This window comes from Lontra canadensis, unplaced genomic scaffold (genome assembly GCF_010015895.1).
Source record: "Lontra canadensis isolate GAN:19392208 unplaced genomic scaffold, GSC_riverotter_1.0 scaffold26, whole genome shotgun sequence".
In the NCBI taxonomy this organism is placed as follows: Eukaryota; Metazoa; Chordata; class Mammalia; order Carnivora; family Mustelidae; genus Lontra; species Lontra canadensis.
The window spans coordinates 7860890-7887748 of NW_022631020.1; the positions used below are offsets into that span (position 1 = coordinate 7860890).

Genomic DNA, 26859 nt, shown 5'->3' on the forward strand with positions numbered 1-26859 from the left:
CTGATAACCACTAGTATATTTAGTCACCATAGTTTTGCCTTTTCTAGAATGTCATGTAGTTGGAATGATAGAGTAAGTAGGTTTTTCTGATTGCTTTCTTTCACTTAGTCCAATGCATTTAAATTTCCTCCATGACTTTTCATGGCTCAATAGCTCATTTATCTGCCAGTACATAGTATTACATTGTACAGAAGTATCAAAGTTGATTTTCCCATTTACCTACTGAAGGACGTCTTAGCTGCTTCTAAGTTTTGGCAATTAGAAATACAATGTTATGTATATACATGGGCTGGATTTTATGTAGACAAAAATTTTCAACTTGTTCGGATAACACCATGGAGCAAAATTGCTGATCTGTATGGTAAGTGTTTGGTTTTATAAGAAACTATGAAGCTGTCTTTCAAAGTGGCTGTAGTATTTTGCATTCCCACCAGCAGTGAATGAGAGTTCCTGCTGCTTCAGCTTTCAACCAGCATTTGGTGTTGTCAGCATTATAGATTTTAGCCATTCTAATATTGTTGTATATTTTGAATTATGTTGTTTTTCTGAGGTCTTGCTTTTATTTTCCTGTTATTTTGGTTTATTCTTCATAAAAAGATGTCTTGTCAATAATACCTAATCATAAAGTATATGGCAAAAATCCCATTTTTCATGAACATATCAAAATATTACAGTGATTTGCCCGAGAAATTTCCCTGCAGTTATTTCCTATGAATGGTCTTAATGTCCTTATTGTTTATTTCCCTGAAGAGAGCAATGACTGTGCTATTTTTACTTTTCATTATATTCAATTAGATAATCATCTTTATTGAAAATAGTTTCCTAATCTTTCTTTGGGGAATCAGATTTTGCTTTATGTAAGAAAGATAGTTTCTTGCTTAGCATAAACCTATTTCCTTACTGTGGCAGACACTGTTGGTTGCTTCCTTGTCCTTCCCTCTTCCTCACCAACTGACTCTTGATTTTGCTTAGGTGCCAAACTGAGCAGTCTCAGGGAAGTATCTGAGCAAGTCAGAGCAATCTGATTCCATTTTGCTTCTGGTTGGAGCACTGGAACTCAGCTACTCAGTTCTACTCAAGCAGAGAGGTAAGGTGCAGTCCATGAGCCATATATATATATATATATATATATATATATATATAGAGAGAGAGAGAGAGAGAGAGAGAGAGTGTTTCTTGATAAAAATAGAGATAGACAGACAGAAGTTCCTTTGGCTGTCTTCTTTCTAAATGGGTCTATGAAATTATGTTCACTGGAGCTATGGCAGCTACTTTGTGACTAGGAAGAAAGAAGTAATGTGTTGAAATGCACATGGGGTAGGGCACCTGGGTGGCTTAGTGGGTTAAGCCTCTGACTTTGGCTCAGGTCATGATCCCAGAGTCCTGGGTTGAGTCCCACCTCAGGCTCTCTGCTCAGAGGGGAGCCTGCTTCCCCCTCTCTCTCTGCCTGCCTCTCTGCCTACTTGTGATCTCTCTCTCTCTCTGTCAAGTAAGTAAAAATAAAATTTGAAAAAATGCAGATGGGAAGATGATAAGAGCTTTGTTTTTTATGTGAATTTTGACTTACGGAATCACTCACAATACCACCTATTTCCATATTGTTTGCTTTGTGACATACTTGTCTTCATATTAAAGACACTGGGATCTGATATTCTGTTACTTGCAGCCAAATGGATGCGAATTGAAACTGTCCCCTAAATAGAAGATATAGTGCAAATGGCCTTGCCCATATCTTTGAAATATTATAAGTGTTTTTTACATCATTTAAAAAAAAATGTCATCTGGCTTTCTTGCAGTCCAGTTAAGCCCTAAACCTCTCAAGTACAGGGTGTTACTTAATTACAAATTTTGCCTCTTCTTAAAATTCATATTTATAAGAAATTTAAAGCAGCTTTTTGTTTGTACTTGTGTCTTCACCTGATCTCAAGCCACTTTAAACAGAAAAAATCCCAAGATATTAATTTGTATTGCATTTGTCATCTCTCAAACTGTACTCCCCAAATCTAGAAAATATGAAGACAAAAGTTCATAATAGGTAAAATTTCTAATATGTATTACTTTAATTTCCTTCTTCTGTATCTTACAATTCTTATTTTATTTTATTCTTCAAGTAGAGCCAAATGGGTTACATAACTCCTTCTTGATGATCAGCAATACCCACCTACCCCACCCCTAAACAACTGTCACACAAAACATACATTCTGTTAATGAAGTTCTTTCTTTTTTGAGATTAAGATCAGTAGCAATGGATTAAGAGAGTGCTCTTTGACAAAAACTCTCATTTTCTTCCATTTGCATTTGGAATAAAATTCAAAGTTGTTACCACTGAGGGTTATGCTGCTAACTCTCTCTCTACCTGTGTCTTTATAAGATATCCCCACAGAGTCTCATAGTTGTGAAATTCTCCAAAGTATTTCCAAACACAGAGTCCAAGACTTTATAAACTTAGGACCTGGGATTGTCTTTTCCCAGAGAGCTTCACTTCTCATTATTTTGCTTTTCCTGCAAATATTACCAACTCAGAGAGTTCTCTTCCGTTCACTCTACTGAAGCTTCTGCTTCCCAGCTACTCAACACAACATAGCTTTTGTTTGTTATTTCATATCACTTTTCCTTTCCTGAATACATATTTTAGTCTATGTCCCTACTTCATTATTGCCAACCCTTTTTTCCCACCACTGACACCAAGTATGACCCATGAGAATACCTTGTAAATTTCACTCTCACTCATCATAATGCTTGGCAAACAAGTGTTTTGAAAACAGACTTTTGAATAAATACATGAGTAAATGAATAATGATTTATAATAATGATATAAATGAAAATGATTTTAGACTCCCTTTCCTTCTTTCATTCTCAGTGGCTTAAACTTCAGCCCGCTCAGCAAGTTGATTCACCATTTCCTTTCTCTCTCAATGTTCATAAACAAATACAGTGTACTTCTTAGAAGTGCTCTGGTATCAGTTGTTTAATTAATATTTTTCTGCCATACCAGATAGGATAACCAATATCCTTCCGGTAACATTTACACAGAGATAAAAAGTTTTTATTTTCATCCACCCAACTGAACTATGATTGGTTTTTTTTGAACATTCTAAAAATATTTTTAAAGTTTAGGTACTCTAATTATCTGATATTCTAATTATCATATTCCTCATATTCATAATAAATATTTTATAACACAGAGTGGATTTTTTTCTGGAAAAATCTATGTATTCCTCTTTAGTAGCCATTAAAATAACAAACAAAATCAATTTATTAGTATCAGAGAGTTTGTTAAGTATTATTGCACATAATTGAATTCAGGAAATACGACAAACACAGAAATAACAAAAACATAGGGTCATTTTCAACTACAAAAAATGTATGGTGAATAATTTTTCATATTCAAATAGTTTCTTGTTTATATAAATGTATTATATGCATGGATACCCACAATCACAACATTGTATATCCATTTAACATAATTCTATATTACTCTTTCCCCCTAATATTATGTTTCAAGTATTCAGACTGATGTGGGAACTTATTTAAAATGGCTGTGTGATTAATTGTATTGGTGTGCATTGGCATTAGACCAATTTATATTAAAATGTTGTTTCTGCGGGTGCCTTGGGGGCTCAGTTAGTTAAATGTCTGACTCTTGATTTCTGCTCAGGACATGATCTCAGGGTTGTGAGATCAGCCCCATGTTGGTTCTGTGCTCAGCAGGGCAACTGTTTAAGATTCTCTCCCTCTCCCTCTTCATCTGCTATTCCCCATGCTTGTGCACTCTTTCTCTAATAAATAAATAAATAAATAAATAGATCTTTAAAATGTCATTTGTTAAATATTAACAGTGATTTTTGAATTGTCACGCATTTCTTAGAGCTACAAAGTCCTCATTTGCAAAACAGATAGTGTCTAAATTTAGAGATGTTATAGTAATTAAATTAGATAAAAATATATATGTATATGTGTTATATATTATAAAGTATATGATTATGTATATATAATATACATATATGCACATACATACATACACATATTTTATACATAATGTATATATAATATATCAGTACCTGGTGGTTATAATTTTCAAAAGTTCTTCATATTGCATGTCACAGTAGCTGCCCAATATATATTTCTGATTGAATTTTGTTCCATTACAGCTATGAACTTTAATTTATTGAATGATTTATATGTCTTGGGATATTTACCTTTTTCTGATTGTGATGTATAACAAATGTTTTAGGAAGTATTTCTATTAATACAAAAGTTTAATATGAAAATAGACATACAAATTTAGATAGGGACAGAAACCTCTTTCCTTTTTTAAAAAGATTTTATTTATTTATTTGAACGTGTGCACACATGAGAGAGAGAGAGAGAATGAGCGGGGGTGGGAGTGTAGAGGGGGAGGGACAAACAGATTCCCTGATGAATGCAGAGCCTGACATGGGCTCGATTCCAGGATCCTGAGATCATGACCTGAGCTGAAGTCAGGCTTAACCGACTCAGCCACCCAGGCGTCCTCAGAAACCTTTTTCTTAGTTATTCTCCAAGAACAGCTCTACTTATATTAAGGCACATTTACATAATCCTCTCTTTTTGTAGAAAATACCTTTAGAATTCATGTACCTGAAAGCATTTATTGGAGCCACCTACAATGTCTTGAGAATATAAGTTACATATTGCATATTGAATAAAAGATTAATGTTGTAAAGAGTTATGCTTCTAGATCTGTGTTTATAAACAAAGCATGATGTTCCCTTCTGCCCTTTTCCTCCCCATCCTACTCTGCATGGGTGGTTTAGAATTACGCAAGCCTTTCTTGAAAGTTCCAGTGATTGAGGTTGGTGTGGGCATTTAGTTTTGAGCTGGCAGAAGTGGCAAACACCTTGAGTTGCACGGACCCTCTATACAAAAGTAGTAAATCTATTTTGAAATGTCAGAACTAACCTCCTTTGAAATAATGAGAGGTAGATGTATAATATCTATATGGAATTAAAATTAAGATTTTGAATTTGTAATGTTAGAAGATACCAAGCCTTCAAAAAAACAATCGTATCAGAATCCTCTACCTTTAATTAAAAGAAAATTTTTCTAAAAATATATTAAATTTGACATCTTGGGTTTTCTTGTTATATTATCTTGTGTAGTGTAACCACATATCATTCTGAAGGCATGAAAAATTTGTTTAACCCTTTCCAATTATTTTTACCTCTTTTTATGTTATACATGTTTTTGTTTTGGCTAGAAATTCCAAATGAAAATGCTAAATAAAAAAAGTTTATAGTGGTCGTCATTTTTTTATCGCTTCTTGTAATAGTTGAAAAAATTAGAAATTCTTTATAATCCATTGTTATTTTAATAAAATTTTAAATTTCTCACTACTTTGATTAAGACTTTATCTTATAGCCTTTTAAAATTATCAACAAGCATTCTGACATCTTGCATGGTTTTTAAATTGTTTTGTCTATAATAGTTAAAATAGTGTATGTCCAATGTTAAATTTCTCAGTTGTGTAAAAATTCAAATGATACATATGACTACAAATACATATGACTATGGTTTTAGATTTTTTAAAAAGGAATAGTGCTTCCTTTTACAATTTAACAGGGAATAAGTCATTCCTTCAAATAAAGACCAACTATCATTATATATATATATATATATATATATATATATATATACACACACACACACACACACACATATACTTATATATATAATAAATAAAAGAATATAAAATTATATATATACACAACACATAAATTATATGTACATATATAATTTTACATTCTTTTATTTATTACTCTTATAAATCTTTAATTCAATCCAATTTTTTCTGGTAGAGTCTTTGGTCATCTAATTCTTTAGTAAGTAAAATCAGTGCTGTTCTTCATAGATCTTTCCCTGCTTGGGTTATAGCTGCTTTTATGTTCTCTGGTGATTTGTTGGTCTATGTACTCAAATCCATATTGCCTTCTTTCTAAACCTGTTTCAAGTTTATCATCCAGCTCCATCTGGTCAGTGTAATCACATTAACCATTTACCATCTGTTTAATCTGCTCATACTCTGTTAATACCACTGAAGGAAGACACGGACTCCACTAGATATCCCTACCCTCTGACCTCAGCTGCATTTCAGGCTGGACAGCAAACAGGCTGGACAGGCCAAACACCACACACTAGAGGCACTTTCACTGGCCTCAAATTTGCTTTCAACTTCAAGGTAACATTCTTTTTACCTAAACCTCAATTCTTCTTCTCATATATATCATTGTTGTTTAAACTTTGATGGTCCATTTCCAGCCTGTTGGATTATATTGCCTAACCTCTATAAAAATCTTGTCAAATGAAGAAAAACTACAGATGCTTACTGACAAGATTTAGAGGAATGTTAAATAAAGTAATTAAAGTCCTTAGAAGTGTGTCTGGCAAATCAGCAGTGCTCAGTAAATGTTAGCAATTACTATTACTTATCATAATCACCAAACCTTCCCCAAATTATTTTACTTTACATAAATGACTACTAGTGGTATTGGAAAATCCTTCATTATTTAAATAGTATTAAAATGTTGATATTATAAATGATAAGATATGTACTATGAAGGACATTCTAGTCACTTAAAATTAATTGCTCATGAAATAGTCTATTACACATTAAAGTCAGAACTATAGAATTTAAAAGAGGTAAGGACTCAAGATTTTCCTGTTTTGGGGTGCCTTGGTGGCTCAGTCAGTTAAGCATCCAATTCTTGATTTTAGTTCTGGACCTGATCTCAGGATCATGAGATTGAGCCCCGCCTTGGGCTCTGTGCTCACTGAGGAGTCTGCTTAAAGATTCTCTTCCTCTGTCCCTCTCCATCACCATCCCCGCCCACTCACATGCTCTTTTTAAAAAATAAATAAATAAGTCTTTTCAAAAAAAGATTTTCCTTATTTTAAGATCTTCAATCAATGAAAAAGCCAGAAAGAATGTGATTTGTCCAAGGACCTTCCATCAAAGCCTCACCAAAGCAATTAATATTAGAGGAAAATAGGTTCGGTACATGTTAAAAATCAATTTCTGTGTTTCATCATTTACCAAGATTATCAGAAACTATGCAATATCAAACAAACAGGCCCTTATTCCGGTTATCATTTCTAATGTTATTTTAATATATGTTTTAAGAGTGGAATTTCAACTGAGGATTCAATTCACTGGCTTATTAATTTTATTTATGTTAGAGAAACAGAGTGCCTAATATGTGCTACCATTAAGCTAAGTAAGTATTTTATAAATAACACCAAACTTGAGCTTCATATAACCCTATTAAATAAGTACTCCTAGTATTCTCACTTCTTTAAAGATTTTTTTAAAGATGAATTTGCTCTTTCAAACAAACATAGGTCCCAATTCTTGCACGCAAACTTCCTCATATTTCATTGTTTCCCAGTCAAACTGTGTTTATCTGGCTGATCAAGCCCTCTACTTCCAGGCATAATCAGGTAAAATGAGATGAAATAGGGTATTTGAGTTTATAACCAGTTTTTTATCATTTACCCTCTATGATTATAGTCTAGGAAGACTGTGACCCTAGAAAATGACTGTATAAATATATGTTTGCAAGGTGCTTGTTGAAAGACTCCTTGCCAGGTTCCATATCTCTTTCATTATCAGGTGGCCTCTAAAAGAAACCTTAGATACATCTAATAATTGCACAAATAAATTCAAGAATTTGTTGGCTACCGTGCAATAAGGAGTAATTTGGTGAAGCTCTGATTTCATAGTGTAATAGCATGTATTATAGTACCTGTAAACATACCATAATCCTTCTATCCAATTTCTTACTAAACTTTTAAGTATTTAAAGTTGCCTAATAACACAGTGGTAGTGTGACTCACGTATGTTCCTCAATCAGACTTTGGTTTCTTTTTCTTAAATTTTTTAGTATCCTTTTCCATTGATTTCCTTTACCAAAAAGTGTTTGCTCAGCTTTTGGAATATGCAAGAGATTAGGGTTGCTCATACACTGATTACCATTTTACTGCAGGATTTCTGAAACATGTATCTCCTTGTTATATATATCCCAAACCATAGCTTCTGTGAAATACCTAAGCTTTAGATTTGCATTTCAAAGAAGATTGCCAACTTTCCATTATAATAAAAGTAACTATTTGATGCTTTCATGGAAAACAATCTTTAAGTTCTATTTAATCTGCAAGGTCAACTCTAGATCTGGCATTTTTATTACACAGAGTTAGGATTCAGAGTGTTTATATTTGGAAGCTTTTATTTAACTATTGATTTTATGCTTATCTTTTTGCAAATAGGTACAAAAGAGTATTCAGTAAAATTTTTGGAAATAGGTATAATGGAATAGCACTATTTCCATCTAGATATCTGAACTACATCTGAGTAAATGCAGAACTAAGATACTCGGTAGGGATGGAAGCATCCACAGGCCATTTCCTTCTTAGAAAGGACTTGTCATTTGCTTTATTGAATTTAAATCATTTAGAACTCTTAATGTCCTCGGCTCTATGATAAAATCTGATTTGCTCATTTAACCAATTTGTTTTCATGCTTAAGATGGAACAATGGCCTTTTCAAATTCTTTCTTTACTAGTACAAGCACCCATAATCTTCAGGACTTATACACGTGTTGGGAATACAAAATTGTTTTCCCTTTCTTATTTAGAGGATTAGTAGGCTACGCATGTATTTGTAATCAATATAAGCATCATAGTAGAGATTTCTCATGTAGCACATATGTAGCAGGTAAGAAGGAATCCAGTTCTATTTAGAAAAAGAAGAAATAGGTAGGAATGAATAAGGGTTTCAGGAGTCCTCACTGGTTCTGAGACTGGTGAAGAGGGCTGGCTGGCTCTCCCTCCCCTGTGTATACCACACTGTTTGAATTCATTTACTTGAGTTATTTCTAGTTTTGGGTAATAAGTGAAGTTCTTGTGAACAAGCCAAGTTCTTCTTTATGTACAAATCAATGTAGAAACACTCCCTTTCATTTCTCTTGGATGAATGCTAAGAGTGCATTTTCTGGCTCGTGGAGTCCATATATGTTTCCTTTTCTGAAAAACTTCCCAACCATGTTCGAAAATGGTTATACCATTTTACATTCCCACAAATAGTGTGTGAGAGTTCCATTTGTTCCATATGTTTGTCAATACTTGGTAGTCAGTCTTTTTGCTTTTAGCCATTCTGAGTGTGCAGTAGTATCATATTGTGATTCTAATTTGTATTTCTCTGATGATTAATGATGTTGGGTATCTTTTTATACACCTATTTCAGGTCCTTATTTGGTGAAGCATCTGATCAAATAGTTTGCTCATTTTAAAAATTGGATTGCTGGTTTTCATATGAACCTTGAAAATGTGTTTTGTTCTAGATACAAGTAATTTATCAGATATATTATTTATAAACACTTTTTAATACAACCCATATCTTGTATTTTTCCTCTTAGTGGTATATTTCAAAGAACAGAAGTTTTACATTTTGATAAAGCAAATCTATCATTTTTTTGGCTAGATTGTGATTTTGGTATTGTTTTTAAGAAATTGTTGCCTAATCCGAGGTTACAAAGATTTTCTCTCATCTTTTGTTCCAGAAGTTCTATAGTTTCAGGTTTTGCCTTTGCGTGTATGATTCATTTTGAATTACTGTTTTAATATGGTGTGAACTAAGGAACAACGCTCGTTAAAAAATATATGAATATCCAGTCTTTCCAATACAATTTCTGCAAGATCTGTACTTTCTCCTTTGAACTGCTTTTGCTTGTTAATCAAAAATCAGTTGTCCATGTAAGTCAGTGTGTTTTCACGATGCTTTATTCTGTTTCGTTGTCTATTTGCTTACCTTTAAACTGAAATTTGAAATCAGGTACTGTTAGTCCTTTAACTTGGTTCTTTTTAAAGATTATTTTGGCTCTTTAAGTCCTTTGCATTTTGATATGAATTTTAAAATCAGCTTATGAATTTCTGAAAAATTATAGTTGGAAAACTGATAAGGACTGTGTTCCATCTGTAATAAATTTGGGTAGTATTGCCATTTTAGCAGTAGTAATTTTTCTGAGTCATGGACGCTGGATGTTTTTCCATTTATCTAGAGTTCCTTGAATTTTTCTGACCAGCGTTTTGTGCTTTTCACACTTTTTGTTAAATTTAACCTTAAGTACCAATTATTTTATATTTTCATATATTTTATATTATTTTATACTTTGATGTTATGGTAAATATTATTTGTCTTAATTTTTCAATTGTTCATTGCTGTTATGTAAAATACAATTATTTTTTGTAGCTTACTCTTTTATTCTGCAACCTTGCTGAACTCACTTATTAGTTCTAGTAGTCCCTTATGTAGATCTCATTGGATTTTCTATATAAATGGCCATGCTGTCTCTATTTAAAGACAGTTATGTTTTTTTCCTTTACATCCTGGATGCCTTTTATTTATCTGTCTTTTAGCTTGCTAATTTGGTGTATTGCATTGATTGATTTTCAAATGTGGAACTAAACTTGAATCCTAGGATAAACCACATTAGGACATGGGGGATTTAGATCCATAGATGGATTGTTATGTAGATAGAGTCTATTTGCTAAAATTTTGTTTAAAATTTTGGCTCTTGGGTTCATGAGGGAATTTGTGCTGTTTTTTATTCCATATTTTTTTTGTTTTTTTGTAGTGTCTTTGTCTCATTTTGATATTAGGCTCTTGCTAACCCAATAAAACAAGTTAAGAAGTCTTTACTATGTTTCAATTTTTTGAAAATTTTTTTTTAGAATTGATATTATTTCTTCCTTGAATAATATATTCATTCTACTAGTAAAGCCATCTGGATCAGGAGCATTCCTCCCAGTAAATGTTTTAACAAGAAATTTAATTTCTTTAATATCAATTCTCATTCTTGATAACTGAACCTTTTGTTGTTTTCTCTTCCCCTTACCCCCAACTATCTGAGTAGAAGTTTATCAATTTCATTGGTCTTCTCAAAGGATTAGCTCTGGATTTCATTGATTTTTCTATTTTCCTATTTTTCTAGTTTATGGATTTCTACTCAGATCTCTATTCTTTCCCTTCCTCTTCTTTGAATTTTATATTTCCTTTTTTAATTTCTTATGGTGGTTGCTGAGACAAATGACTTCACAAAGCATTTCTGTTTTTATAGTATAGGCATGTAGCCCTATAAATTAATTATCCTCTAAGTTTCCTTATTTCTTCATTAACATCCCACATATTTTAAAATATTTTCTTTTGATTTTCACTCAGTTAAAATACTTTATAACTTTTGTTTTTATGTATTCTTTGGATTATGTGTTAGTTGGAAGTATGTTATTTAGCTGCCTAATATTTTGTGATTTTATAGAGATCTGTTACTAATTTCTAACTTAATCACATTAGGATTAGAGACAGTACCATTAAAATAATTGATGTTTGTTCATGACCCAGATTAAGATCTATCTCAATAAATATCCCACCTATTCTAGAAAAATATGTGAATTTCACTTTTGTTAGGTACAGGGTTCTTTAGATATCATGGTAGTAAAGTTAGTCAATATATTCTATTTTTTTTAAAGATTTTATTTATTTATTTGTCAGAGAGCGAGAGAGCACAAGTAGGTAGAGTGGCAGGCAGATAAGAGGGAGAAGCAGGCTCTCTGCTGAGTATGGAGCCCAATGTGGGGCTCGATCCCACTCTCCAGGATCATGACCCCAGATGAAGGCAGCCCCTTAACCAACTGAGCCACCAAGGCACCCCATAGTCACTATATTCTTACTGACTTTATATGCTCTTTTTCTGTCAATTATTATTAGAATCGTATTCAATTCTCAACTTGTAATTGTGGCATTGGTTAGTTCTCATTATAGTTCTGTCAGTTGCAACTTCATGTATTTTGGATTTGGTTAATAGATGTGTAACTTTAGGTGCATTATGTCTTCTTGATAGGTTGACCTCTTTATCACTATGGTAATATGGTAATACTTTTTTGCATAGACATATTTTGTTTGACACTCATAGAGCCAACCTAGCTTTCTTTTGTTTGGTGTTAGCATGATATAATTTTTTTATTCACTTACTAATTTGTGTCTATATTCAATGTACATTTAGCTTAGGTATCACATAGTTGGGTCTTGCTTTTTAAAATTCAACCTGGCACTTTTTGACATTTAATTGAGGTTTCCCATACTGGAAAACAATTTGGTAATATCAGCCATTTTATACTTCATAGTTCAAAAATCCAAACAGAATTCCCATGAATTTCCCAAACAGGCAGAATTGAAATTTTTAATGCAATATTGTCTGGTGGTAAGAAATAGGGGGCAATCTAGGGGCCCATCATTGAGAAGTGGATGCAGATAGGAGGAAACTAAGAAATACTTTGAAGTGTTCAAAAGCCAAAAAATCTACTGTGATAAGCAATGTGCTTAGATCTTTAAACAATGTTGAGTAAAAATGTCACATAGAAAACTCTCTATATCAAAATGCCATTTATCTAAATGTATGTTCAAAATACATGCCAAGCTATATAATTAAAAGAATTTATAAAAACTCAAGGTTATATACTAAGCACTTTGGATAGAAGGGAATATAAGAAGGGAATAAGCAAAAGAGAAAATGAATAGATGCATGAATAATATGTAACTAAAACTAAATGGTAATTTACTCCTCAGATCCAAAAATTAATTAAAACAATTAACTAATTAATTTGTAAAATATTTTATTTATTTCTTTATTTGAGAGAGAGTGTGCAAGCATAAGTGGGGGGAGGGCCAAGAGGGAGAGGGAGAAAATCTCAAGCAAGAGTCTGTGTTGTGGAGGAGCTAGAAGCAGGGCTTAATCCCATGACCCTGAGATCATGACCTGAGCTCTAACCAAGAGTCAGATGCTTAATTGATTGAGCCACGCAGGCAACTCTAAAAATTAATTAAAATTTAAAATGAAAAATAAAATAATTATAATATTTTATCACAATTATTTCATTTACCATTAAGGAAATAAACCTTTGAACCAGGTGTTTGTAAGACAGAAGGTATACTTATGAAGTTATTGATTATTTATTACCCTCTAGAGTATGCTCATATTAGTTATCATGAAAATTAGCTTAGTATGAATTACAGAAATATATTTAAGTACTTTATGTTTCTGTTAATTCATGCATGCCATTATGCAATTATCAAGAAATGTTAAGCAGAGATCAGACAATTACTGACCCTAATCAATATTACAAAGTCAGACTTTACAATTAACTCGAGTTAGATTATGAGCTTGAATTTTAGTCATGTCTAGACAGTTTCTAACATAGCCTTCTTAATCATCCACACCCAATATCTCTGGAAAAAAAAAAAAAAGTAAAAGGATGGCAGTAAAACTAAGACTCAAATGCAATGTGTTTCCTGAGTTTGAATCAAACTTCCACTAACTATGTATTTGATGGATCTGAACTTTAAAAAACCAATCATTTACACAATATTGTATGTCAAATATATTTCAATTAAAACTCTGTCACCACCGCCAACAACCGAGGCCTCAAGAACAGCCTGAGCCACAGCTGGCACACGGAGCTCTTCAGGGGGCACCGTTCACTTCACCGTCTCCTAGACGTGTATATTTATTATGACAGTTTTTGGCAAATGGCAGTCAACTCTCTAAAAAATGTGGTGATTTTTCTAATGCTCCCACAAGTGACATTCAGGCCAGCCTCGGTCCTGAGAGGAGCATCGCCAGTTTAAATGAGGTATTGATGTCATTTTCACTCACACCTACTACCTCCTTCAGTTCAGGTTATCTTCCTCTTTTACTTTATTCCTGAAAAGCAGAAAGACCTTTTACTATCTCTCTTGGGTAATCTAATACTTAGGTCGGTACATATATCTGTTTTTACTCTTTAAACGACAGGCCCTACCCTGGCATGTTTGGTCTTCACTTCATATAGAAGAATGTCAAGTGTGAGCTCTTTCATTTGTAATTTCTCAGATATAATCAAATTTAGATAAACAAACTCAATAGATGTCACCCATAACCAAAAATAAACAAATGGATACATAAATAAATAACCTTTAGTTTGGTACATTTAGTATATAATTTTCATTGAACTTTGTGAATTTTATGTCTGGCTTGTCCCAAGACCTCCAGCACAGTGTCCTGGTGTGTGTGCATACGTGTGTGTAACTTATATTATATCTTTATATCCAGGATACACCGAGTTGTCCCACTAGTTTTGCCAAAAGTACTCATTATCTAATTTTCTTTTATTCCAGAGGAGAAGTTAGACTTTATTTTAAAAGTACTGTGTCAGGGATCCTAAAGATCACAGTCAGGTTTGATGATTTTCTGGAAGGATTCATAGAATTCAGAAGAGCTGTTACACTTCTGATTATGGTTTATTACAATGAAAGGATCCAGAATACCATTAGGGAAGGAAAAAGATGCTTACAATGGAGTCTAGGAGAGTCAAGGATGATCTTCCATTTGTCCTCCCTCAATAAAGTCACAGGGACAAAGTTACCAGCAACAGTGTGTCACAACACATGTGACACGTTGTCAATCAAGGAGGCTCACTTGAGCCTTGGCCTCCAAGGTGTTAATTGGAGGTCAGTTACTCTGGCATGTAGCTCCTAAAAGTGAAGCTGATACCTGTGATCCAAAGCTCCAGGATTTAAAAAAAAAAAAAAAAAAAAAAAAAAAAAAAGACTCACCATAAACTGCATTGTTATTATAAACTATCTGGCATGCTCCAAGATTTCAAATATACAAAGATACTTTCATTAGGCAGGATGTTCCAAGGGTTCAGAGATTATCTCCAGGAGCTGGTGAAGGTTAGTTCTGAAGACTATGGAATGCATAGAGTTTTAACAACCTAGATCTGCTGATTTAACTCTTACACAGTAAATTAGAAGATACAGGGATATGGAATAGCGAGCTTTTCTTTCTCATTTTTGTTTAGTGGCATCTTTATAAAAGGATGGAGGCAGTAGCAATTGGTAAAATGGCCTGATAAAGAAATGTTCCTTGAAACTACTATTTTTACTTAAATTGAACATATACTTAGGAGGATAAGAGGAGCTGCAGTTAATCTCACCATATCCAAACTCATTCTTGGTAGTTCTATTTCTCTAATATCTTCTGGAAAAATTTCCAGTGGGAAACTTCCAGAAGAATGGACAACTATTAAATGTGTTCCCATTGACACACTTAGTCTGGAATCTTACACCAGCTAATGGTCTACGTGGCATCCTTTGTTCACTTGAGTGCATACTCTGAGAGCCATAACTCTATTTTCTGGATCTACTCTGATTCCCTGGCATTTCTCCATTAGCAATTTGGATGTAATGGTGTGGTGTGCTTGGCTCAATTTGATGGCAAGCTTTCAAGTGAGGCTGCTGATTATTACACCACAGTTCAACAACTCTGGGTGATAGTGCACAAAAACATAACCTTTCTGTTATGCCTGTGGCATTTGGCAGGGCACACAAGTGCAGATAGACCATTAGCAGAAAGAACCCATTACCATTCATAGTTGATCCTGAGCACTCAGAATCCAGGATGCGGTGCAAAACATGGCTTTCTTCTTTCCATGTGCCTCTTTTCAGTCTACACACAACCTTCTTTAAGTGGGTTCCTGGAATCTCCTTAATTCTTAAACTCATCATTTCACTTTTACTTCTCTGGGTTCTGTACAGAATTCCAGCTTCATCCTGCTTATGGCCAGTTTAGTTGATGTCATTGAGCTAGGTTAGCTCCTTAAGTCTGAAACCAGAGAGATCAGGTGATCCTATGTGGCCTAGATTAGAAAGACACATTTAAATGTGAACACTATAAAGGACCATTATATTCAAGAAATTGCAAACTTGTCTTCAGCTAATATGAATATCACTTTGCTCTCGTGGCCTAAATTTGATGTATTTTTATGTTTAAAATCCTGGAGACCAGATTAGGGATTATAACTATCCTCTTCATATCATAATATGAATAGGATATTCTCAACATTTTCTTTGCTTTTATCTAATAGAACCATTACTGTTAATAGAAAACTTATCAGAAATGCAAATTCTTGGGGCGGGCACCTGGATGGCTCAGTCGGTAAGCATCCAACTCCTGATTTTGGCTCAGGTCATGATCAGAGTTGTGAGATCAAGCCTCATGTCAGCCTCCATGCTCAGTGCAGAATCTGCTTAGAATGCTTTCTCTCCCTTTCCTTCTGCCCTTCTCCCTACTAATGGGTGCACTAAATAAATAATTAATTAAATCTTTTTGAAAAAAGGAAAAGAAATGCAAATTCTCAGGCCCACATAGACATACTGACTCAGAAGCTCTGGAGGTGGTTCCCAGAAATTTGTGTTTTTAATAAATCCTTCAAGTACTTCTGAGAACACCCAAGTTTGAAAGCACTGCCTTAAAAAAATAAGAAAATGGAAAATAAATATTTGTTTAGGAATTGGAAATTAAGGATTAATGTTATTAGTATAGCTTATGCTTGCGATAAAAGAAAAAAATCATGGAGTTAAGTTATGGTTTGGATGGTGAATAGATCTAGGAAAACAATGGATGATAGATACATATATTGTCTCAGTCATTCCATCTAAACAAAAATGTTTGCTGCTTTGCCAAAATTTCTTCCTTTTATCAAATAAAGCAGTTCATCCATGAACAGTAATTTTTGACTTGAGAGGGCTCCCTTTGCTTCTATGGATCTGATAATTGAGAAGCTCTTTCTTCCCATTTTTTTGAATGCAAATTTTGTGTAAATATGCAAATGGAATTATGTCCCTGCTTCCAATGGAACAATTAGATTGCCTGGAGGGATGGTATCTAGTCAAGTTCAAACTTGTTTCTGACATATAGGATCTGTGTAGAGATGCAGAAGGAGGATAAATTACAGATTATCTAGATCACTTATGATGTTTCCCACAAAAGGAAACAAAGCAAATGGTGGTGTAGACCAGAATAAGTCAATTCTTTCTTTAGAAAGGTCAATATCCACCCATCTCTTAGAAATTTATCAATCCAGAAGACAGACACTTCTGTGATCAGATTGCTTACCCTTGGCCCAGGAGACTTAGATTTTGCAGATAGAGATCTGTGTGGTTTCTACTTTTGTTTAGTTCCCAGGTCTAAGAAAAATGTATTTAAAGTTTTAAAGTATGTTAAAAAAAATGGGAGAAAATATCTAGAAATTACTCAACTCAGTCTTAAAACAATTTTATTACATATACATATTGTTTCTCCCTGTTCCAATCAGGAGAAAAACTCTGGACTCAAAATCAAGAAACCATGTATAGGCCCAGCAGGGTATTTTTCAGTAAGTATGCTCCTAGTCTTGAAAAGTAACAGAGGGCCAGCTAAAGTTGCTGTTACATATTATACAAGATCTACACGTGTCCTGCATATCAATTTGACTATCTCATTGTCACTTTATGGGGTTGGCAGAACAAACATCCCACCAAAGATTATGTTTTTTTAATCCCTGGAATTTGTAAATATTACACCTTGTGTAGAAAAGAGGGCATGGCAAATGTGATTAAGGTTATGATATGGAGATTATTCTGGATTATCTATGTAAACCCAATCTAATAATGAATCCGTAAAAGCAGACAAACTTTCCTGATGGTGGTTGGAGAGAGATGTGACTGGAAGAAGTTCAGAGAGATGTGGTATAAGAACAATGTGTCTCCCAGTTTCTAGGTCTGAGATGTAGGGGTTGCATCCAAAGACTGGAGAGAGTTTTCTGGGACCTGAGAATGGCTGTTAGCTGATGGCCAGCAGGGAAATGGGGACCTCCGACCTTCCACTGCAAGAAACTAAATTCTGCCAATAGAAGAATGAGCAAATAAACAGATTCTCCCTATAGCTTGCAGGAAAAGGAACAGAGTCCTGCTGACATTTTGATTTTATACTAGGAAAGCCCATACCAGACTTCTGACCTACAACAACTATAAGATGATAAAATTGTATTGCTTTAACTCAGGTTTGTGGTAATTTGTTATGGCAGCAGTAGAAAACTGATACCCTTCAAACCTAATATTTCAAAAATTTATCTTTTAACATCGCTCTAAACTGGATCCTCCTCCAAGTTTCCCTGTCTCCATGAATGGAGTCATCATTCACTGATGTTCATGCCCTCCCATCTATTTTAGGTGTATCCATCTACGGGATAAAAGCCTCTGTCAGCATGATCTTTCTAAGAATGACGAGGGAAAATGGGCATTGGGCAGATCACTGGCAGTGTCTGCCACATGCAGAACATGTGAACAAGTCCATTGCTGAGACATATGTAGCCCAGGTGACGGGTACAAATGGAGGGTGTATGTGCCACTTGTCTGCATCTTTAGAGTGTGCTACATCAGTGTAACAAATTACTAATATGCTGTCTCTTCTGACTTGTCAGATCTTAAAGTCCAGGTAGACAAGATTTGAATTTAGGATTCTCAAACTCCTGGTGGTTCTGTTTCTGTCTATAGTATTGCAAAGAGAGCTGGGACATACCCAGACCCTAAGGCATGGGACTCAGAGAAGGGCCCGCTCAGCATAGTTACAAAAGATGAACAAAAAAGTAAAAATGCTCTCAGTCTTCATCATTATTATGCTCTAGTTGGCAGACAGGGAATAAATGAGAAACATAAATATGCGGTGAGTTGTAGATTGTGACAAATCCAATTTCACTAAATGTCGTCAATTTTTATGAAAGTGGTTATATCAGTTTTCTATTGCTGTGTAACAAATCACTACAAACTTGGTAACTTGAAACAAAATATGTTTATTATCTCACAAGTTTTGCATTCAGAAATTTGGGCCTGGCTTAATTGGATCTTCTGTTAGGGTCTTCCAAGTCTTCCATCAAGGTGTTGGCTGAACTGAATTTCCATTCTGGTGAGTCAACTGAAGAAAAATCTAATTTCAAGCTCCTTGCTAGCAAAATTCATTTTCTTGCACCTGTATCATAGGGGGCCCTGTTTCTCCCCCACCTGGATGTTAGCCAGAAGTTCTTCTGTTGTTCTAGAGATCACCTACATTTCCTAAGAGCTGCCAATAGTTCCTATCACGAAGGCTTCTCCAAGGTGAATGCTTACTTCAATAAAACTACACAGTGCTTGGAATCTTTGACTTCAGAGAAGGCCAAGCTCCTAGGGACAGTCAATTCACTAAGGCAGGCCAATTCAAGATATTTTCTTTTCATTAACTCAAAAACAAGCAGTAACAAACCTTAATTACAGCTGCAATACTTCTTGACCTCTCTATATTCTATAGATTAGAAGGAAGTTACTGGTCTCGCTCATACTCAGGGGATTATATGGAAGAGAAATGCTAGGGGACTGGGATCACTGGAGCAACTTTAGGGTCTGTATGACACATGGAGTATATGATATATTTTATGTTGTTGAATATTCTTTTTATTTTTTGATGTTGAATATTCTTGACAACACTTGGTGCTGTCAGTTGTTTTATTCATCTATAGAGTATGAATTGCTTTATCTTACTGCTTTCAGTTGGCATTTCTTTCATTATTAGTCATACTGACTTTTTTCATTTTTTAATTTTATATTCCTCATTAGGACTTCCTTTTCATTGTATTCACTGTTTATCTCTTTTGCTCTTATTTTCTCAGATTTTTAATAACTATTTGCCTTATGGGATGCAGCCAATATACAATTATGTGACATTAAAATTCCTTCCACTACAATTTCTATTGTGACTTTTTTTTAACATTAATATAATTTAACTAATCTTTTTATGTTTCATGATTTTTGGAACATTTTAAAGAAATGTCTCATGTATAATTTCATAAAGGAACTTCTCTCTCTCTTAAGTTTCAAATATTTGTATTAAAATTAGTTATTTAATTGACATGGAATTTTTGTGTGTGAGTGGTAGGGATTTGTATTTATGTTTTCCCATATGTGTGTCAGTTACTGGATCTATTTACAGAAGTATCATCTTTGTCTACTTTTTATTTTTCCATCCCATCCAATATCTGATTCTAATCTTGCCTGGAGTTTTATTTTTGTCATTGGATGATTTTTACCAATACCACAATATGTTATTCTATAATAAGCCTTGATATTTAAAGGAACTTAATATGTGGAATTTACATTTTTTTCTTCTTCAAAGTTGACATTTTTGTTTTTGGCCTTTTCTTTTTAATACACATTTTAATATTAATTTATTTTCTCAGATCAAAGGGATTAAAAATAAGGTGGGGAATTTTGGTTAGAAATACATTGTTTTTATATACTGATGTCAGTATAATTGACCTTATCATATTGTTATCTTCCTATAAATAAACATGAGATATCTATTCATTTATTCATTCATTTTTCCATAAATGTGAGCTGCCTATTCATTTATTACATTTTCCTTTTTCCTTTTAAAGGTTTTCTTTATTTATTAGAGGGAGACAGTGAGTGAGAGAGAGAGAGAGCATGGGCAGGGGGAGGGGGAGAGGGAGAAGCAGGCTCCCCACTGAGCGGAGAGCCTGATGTGGGGTTCGATCCCAGGATCCTGGGATCATTACCAGCCACGGAGGTGCCCCTAAAATATATTCAAAGATTTTATTTATTTGTTTATTTTAGAGAGGGAGAGCCTGAGCAGTGGGGGGAGGGATAGAGGGAGAGGGAGAGAAAGAATCTCAAGCAGACTCCCCTCAGAGCTTGGAGCCCAGAATGCAACTGGATCCCACCACCCTGAGACCACAGCCAAAATCAAGAGTCAGATGTTCAACCAACTGAGCCACCCAGTCACCCCTAAAATGTATTTAGAAGTATATTTTTCTTTTTTGTTTCCAAACATAAGTTCTGTATTTGTTTAAGAATTATTGATCTCTAATTTACTTTCAGAGTAATTTAGAGTTGAAAGAATTGAGAAAAGAAAGGTTACTGGCCTGAGGTCAAAGCAAATAGGTAGAGTGGAAAATCAAACCCTGGCTATGTGAATTCATGTCTGAATTTTTATAATTATCCATGCTACATCCCATTTCACTTCCTTTCTTTGTGTGTTTGTGAATTTTGAGTGTATCAAATCATTTAATATTTATAGTAATAAAGTATACTAACACATTTAATTATAAATTGATTTTAACAGTTTAACTGGAGAAATGTGTCAACATAACTTATAATTGACTTTTAAGAAATACGAGCATCTGTGGGTGCCTGGGTGGCTCAGTTGGTTAAGTGACTGCCTTTGGCTCAGGTCATGATCCCAGAGTCCCGGGATCGAGTCCCGCATCAGGCTCCCAGCTGCACGGGGAGTCAGCTTCTCCCTCTGACCTTCTCCCTTCTCATACTCTCTCTCACTGTCTCTCTCTCAAATGGATAAATAAAATAAAAAAAAAAAGAAATATGAGCATCTGAATTTATTAGAGTGGCAAAGATATATACAATTACATACAGGAAAAGCAATTACTAAATCTGTATTATCAAATAAGTTAATTACAGTGGCCAGGTATGTATATATTATTTTGAATCCATTAGAAAATTTCAGAGAAATAGTAGCAAAAAAAAAATCTATAAATTTAATATCAAATTTCTATTGCAAGTGCTAGGAAAACTCCTGAAATGCTCCATAGACTTATTTTACTATAGTAATTCAGATGGTCTGAATTGATTGAAATGGAAAATTATTGACTTAAACTATTTCAGGGAAAACCAGCTGTTGAAGTCAGCTGTTCTGATATAAATAAACAAGTTAAACCATAGCAGCAGAATCTTAGAAATTTGGAAACTTAATCATGCCATCTGGAAATAAATAGACTAATCCAGAGAATGCAAATTTAGAGAAAATAAAATTATAAATAACTTAAAACACAATAACAAAAATGTATTATCTTTACCCTAAATCCCATTTGCTTACTACTTATGAGATGACTGTATCTTTTTTATCTCTATTGCACTGTAGTATTATATTTCTATTAGTACAAATAGTTAATTTTTTTAAGGAGACAGATGGTAATTTTCTAAGTTTTATTTTCCATGCATAAACTAAGTTGCATTTCATTATGTGACTCGGGTTTATTGCCTGTAAGTCAATTCATGGAAATTTTCAATATGGAGATCAGAATGTTGGGGTGTGTGTGTGTGTGTGTGTGTGTGTGTGTGTGTGTTTCTGTATATGTGTGTGGAGAGAAAGAGACAGAGACGATATAGAGTACAATCTTAATTCTTCTGAAAGATTTTTTGAAATCTTCTTAATCTTTAAATTCAACAGCACTCCAAAGTGGGAAAATGTCCAAGAAATAATGAAGACAGTTGTCTCTGTAACAATAAACAATAATTTAATAATACTGAGCTTGGGTTTTCAAATTTACATCTCTGTGTATATATATAATATAACCAGCTCAGAATTGATTGCCTTGGTCACCTGACTCATAGAAGCAGCTACTGCTGCACTGTTCAAACTTCCTAAACCCTGGTACACTCTACACTTGGGGCAGAATTGCATGTTCTGAGAATAATGATTATAGAATCATTTCAGAAGTTGTGTGATTGCCTGTTTCATAAACTTAATTTTGTACACCATTTACATTTCAGTAACCTATTATTTCCATTACACAATTGAGGAACTTTCTATTGGTAAAAATATAGGAGCCATACAAATGAGTCTTCTAAATTTCCCATATAGGGTTCATTTCATTTCATCAATCATTAACATCCCCTTACATTAATAATAACAAAATTAAATATAACCTGTACATAATGAATGGTTACAGTGAACATAATTTCAGTCACTTGAAGAGAACTAAGAATGCATCAATTTGTGACAGTCTTATGAATATTGATGCCACACATATATGATAAAATAAATTTTGAAATTTCAAATTGCAGTCTGTATATTCATGATGAATTTTGCAATTTGCAAGATAGAGAAAGACAAAGAAAAATGCAAGAGAAATACAGAAGACAGGGTAGGTTTGATTCAAATCTCTAACTCTTTGATCAGAAATAGAGCTGCCATAAACAGATTTTCTACTCTGAATTAAACCAATAATGACAGTTCTCTTTAGTCATTTTGGCTCCCAATAGATCCTTTTCCCATGAGTTCCCATAACTCCACTTTGATAATATTCAATTACAGAGCTAATATTTTTTCAAAGAATAAAACCACTATTTTCTTGTTTTTTATTTCAATGCAGGGGGAAAATGCCATTATTTTCATTTGAAGAGTGTGGAAAATAGGGCTTATACATGTGAGTTCTTCCAGAGACACTTTTTAGATCTGGTGATACCCAGTCTAGTATTATCAATATTGTTGTACATCTAACTGCAATATTTTAACTGTCTTTGAAAGCAATAGGCATAAAATACATTTTCCCCCAGAAAGAATCTATATCTGAAAAGTTTACACATGTTGTAATATTGAAATACTTTGCTAAATTTAATTCAAGTAAATATTGCTTTAGTAGGAACCAAATTGATTTATTTCTGTCTCCTGGCCAAAGGAAATCATACATATTTTAGCAAAATCATCCTAAATAATTTGAGTAAAAAAATCCTTGATCAAGATCACCAAAGTAGGAGAGGAGTCAAGATGGCGGAGAAGTAGCAGCTGAGACTACTTCAGGTTGCGGGAGATCAGCTGGATAGCTTATCTAAAGATTGCAAACACCTACAAATCCAACGGGAGAGCGAAGAGAAGAAGAACAGCAATTCTAGAAACAGAAAATCAACCACTTGCTGAAAGGTAGGACTGGCGGAGAAGTGAATCCAAAGGGACGGGAAGACAGACCCCGGGGGGAGGGGCCGGCTCCCGGCAAGCGGCGGAGCAACGGAGCACAAAATCGGGACTTTTAAAAGTCTGTTCCGCTGAGGGACATCGCTCCAGAGGCTTAACTGGGGTGAAGCCCACCCGGGGCCAGTGTGGCCTCAGGTCCCGCAGGGTCACAGAAGGATCGGGGTGTCTGAGTGTCGCAGAGCTCGCAGGTATTAGAACAGGGAAGCCGGCTACAGAGACGGAGCCGAGGAGTGAGCTCACAGCTCGGGCTTACCTTGAACCGGTCGCAGGCTCGGTGAGCTCGGAGCGCGGCCGGAGGCCAGGCAGATGGGAGTAATTGGACGCTGTTCCCTGAGGGCGCACTGAGGAGTGGGACCCCGAGCTCTCGGCTCCTCCGGGCCGGAGACTGGGAGGCCGCCATCTTCCTTCCCGTCCTCCGGACTCTACGGAAAGCGCTCAGGGAACAAAAGCTCCCGAAAGCAAACCCGAGCGGATTACTCAGCCCAGCCCCTGGTAAGGGCGGTGCGACTCCGCCTGGGGCAAAGACACTTGAGAATCACTACAACAGGCCCCTCCCCCAGAAGATCAACAAGAAACCCAGCCAGGACCAAGTTCACTTACAAGGAGTGCGGTTTCAATACCAAGGAGAGCAGCGGAATTCCAGAGGAGGAGAAAGCAAAGCACGGAACTCATGGCTTTCTCCCCATGATTCTTTAGCCTTGCAGTTAATTTAATTTTTTTTTTCTTTCTTTTTCAATTTTTTTTCTCTTCTTCTGCTAAATTTTTTTAAACTATTACCCTTTTCTTTTTTAACGTTTTTTAACTAGTTTATCCAATATATATATATTTTTTCCTTTTTATATTTTTTTCATTATTGGTTTTCTTTTTTTTATTTGTTTCTTTTTTCTTTTTTATTTTATTTTATTTTTTTTTCTTTCTGAACCTCTTTTTATTCCTTCCCCCACCCCCCCCTCACGATTTGGGATCTCTTCTGATTTGGCTAAAGCATATTTTCCTGGGGTTGTTGCCACCCTTTTAGTATTTTACTTACTCCTTCATATACTCTTATCTGGACAAAATGACAAGGCGGAAAAATTCACCACAAAAAAAAGAACAAGAGGCAGTACCAAAGGCTAAGGACCTAATCAATACAGACATTGGTAATATGTCAGATCTAGAGTTCAGAATGACGATTCTCAAGGTTCTAGCTGGGCTCGAAAAAGGCATGGAAGATATTAGAGAAACCCTCTCGGGAGATATAAAAGCCCTTTCTGGAGAAATAAAAGAACTAAAATCTAATCAAGTTGAAATAAAAAAAGCTATTAATGAGGTGCAATCAAAAATGGAGGCTCTCACTGCTAGGATAAATGAGGCAGAAGAAAGAATTAGCGATATAGAAGACCAAATGACAGAGAATAAGGAAGCTGAACAAAAGAGGGACAAACAACTACTGGACCACGAGGGCAGAATTCGAGAGATAAGTGACACCATAAGACGAAACAACATTAGAATAATTGGGATTCCAGAAGAAGAAGAAAGAGAGAGGGGAGCAGAAGGTATATTGGAGACAATTATTGGAGAGAATTTCCCCAATATGGCAAAGGGAACAAGCATCAAAATCCAGGAGGTTCAGAGAACCCCACTCAAAATCAATAAGAATAGGTCCACACCCCGTCACCTAATAGTCAAATTTACAAGTCTTAGTGACAAAGAGAAAATCCTGAAAGCAGCCCGGGAGAAGAAGTCTGTAACATACAATGGTAAAAATATTAGATTGGCAGCAGACTTATCCACAGAGACCTGGCAGGCCAGAAAGAGCTGGCATGATATATTCAGAGTACTAAACGAGAAAAACATGCAGCCAAGGATACTATATCCAGCTAGGCTATCATTGAAAATAGAAGGAGAGATTAAAAGCTTCCAGGACAAACAAAAACTGAAAGAATTTGCAAACACCAAGCCAGCTCTACAGGAAATATTGAAAGGGGTCCTCTAAGCAAAGAGAGAGCCTAAAAGTAGTAGATCAGAAAGGAACAGAAACAATATACAATAGCAGTCACCATACAGGCAATACAATGGCACTGAATTCATATCTCTCAATAGTTACCCTGAATGTTAATGGGCTAAATGCCCCAATCAAAAGACACAGGGTATCAGAATGGATAAAAAAACAAAACCCATCTATATGTTGCCTACAAGAAACTCATTTTAAACCCGAAGACACTTTCAGATTTAAAGTGAGGGGGTGGAAAAGAATTTACCATGCTAATGGACATCAGAAGAAAGCAGGAGTGGCAATCCTTATATCAGACCACTTAGATTTTAAACCAAAGACTATAATAAGAGATGAAGATGGACACTATATCATACTCAAAGGATCTGTCCAACAAGAAGATCTAACAATTGTAAATATCTATGCCCCTAACGTGGGAGCAGCCAACTATATAAACCAATTAATAACAAAATCAAAGAAACACATAGACAATCATACAATAATAGTAGGGGACTTTAACACTCCCCTCACTGAAATGGACAGATCATCCAAGCAAAAGATCAACAAGGAAATAAAGGCCTTAAATGACACACTGGACCAGATGGACATCACAGATATATTCAGAACATTTCATCCCAAAGCAACAGAATACACATTCTTCTCTAGTGCACATGGAACATTCTCCAGAATAGATCACATCCTTGGTTCTAAATCAGGTCTTAACTGTTATCAAAAAATTGGGATCATTCCCTGCATATTTTCAGACCACAATGCTCTGAAGCTAGAACTCAATCGCAAGAGGAAATTTGGAAAGAACCCAAATACATGGAGACTAAACAGCATCCTTCTAAAGAATGAATGGGTCAACCAGGAAATTAAAGAAGAATTGAAAAAATTCATGGAAACAAATGATAATGAAAATACAACAGTTCAAAATCTGTGGGACACAACAAAGGCAGTCCTGAGAGGAAAATATATAGCGGTACAAGCCTTTCTCAAGAAACAAGAAAGGTCTCAGGTACACAACCTAACCCTACACCTAAAGGAGCTGGAGAAAGAACAAGAAAGAAACCCTAAACCCAGCAGGAGAAGAGAAATCATAAAGATCAGAGCAGAAATCAATGAAATAGAAACCAAAAAAACAATAGAACAAATCAACGAAACTAGGAGCTGGTTCTTTGA

The 26859-nt window shown here is 34.8% G+C and overlaps 1 long non-coding RNA gene across 1 annotated transcript in view; it reads left to right on the forward strand.

Moving 5' to 3' along the window:
• Positions 1–980: 980 nt before the first annotated feature.
• LOC116871535 overlaps positions 981–26859 on the forward strand; it is a 27719-nt gene continuing 1840 nt past the window's right edge. The window contains exons 1-3 of the long non-coding RNA XR_004383418.1: positions 981–1087; positions 5503–5506; positions 22878–22882. This is a non-coding gene — a long non-coding RNA (uncharacterized LOC116871535). The remainder of the gene's footprint in view (positions 1088–5502; positions 5507–22877; positions 22883–26859) is intronic.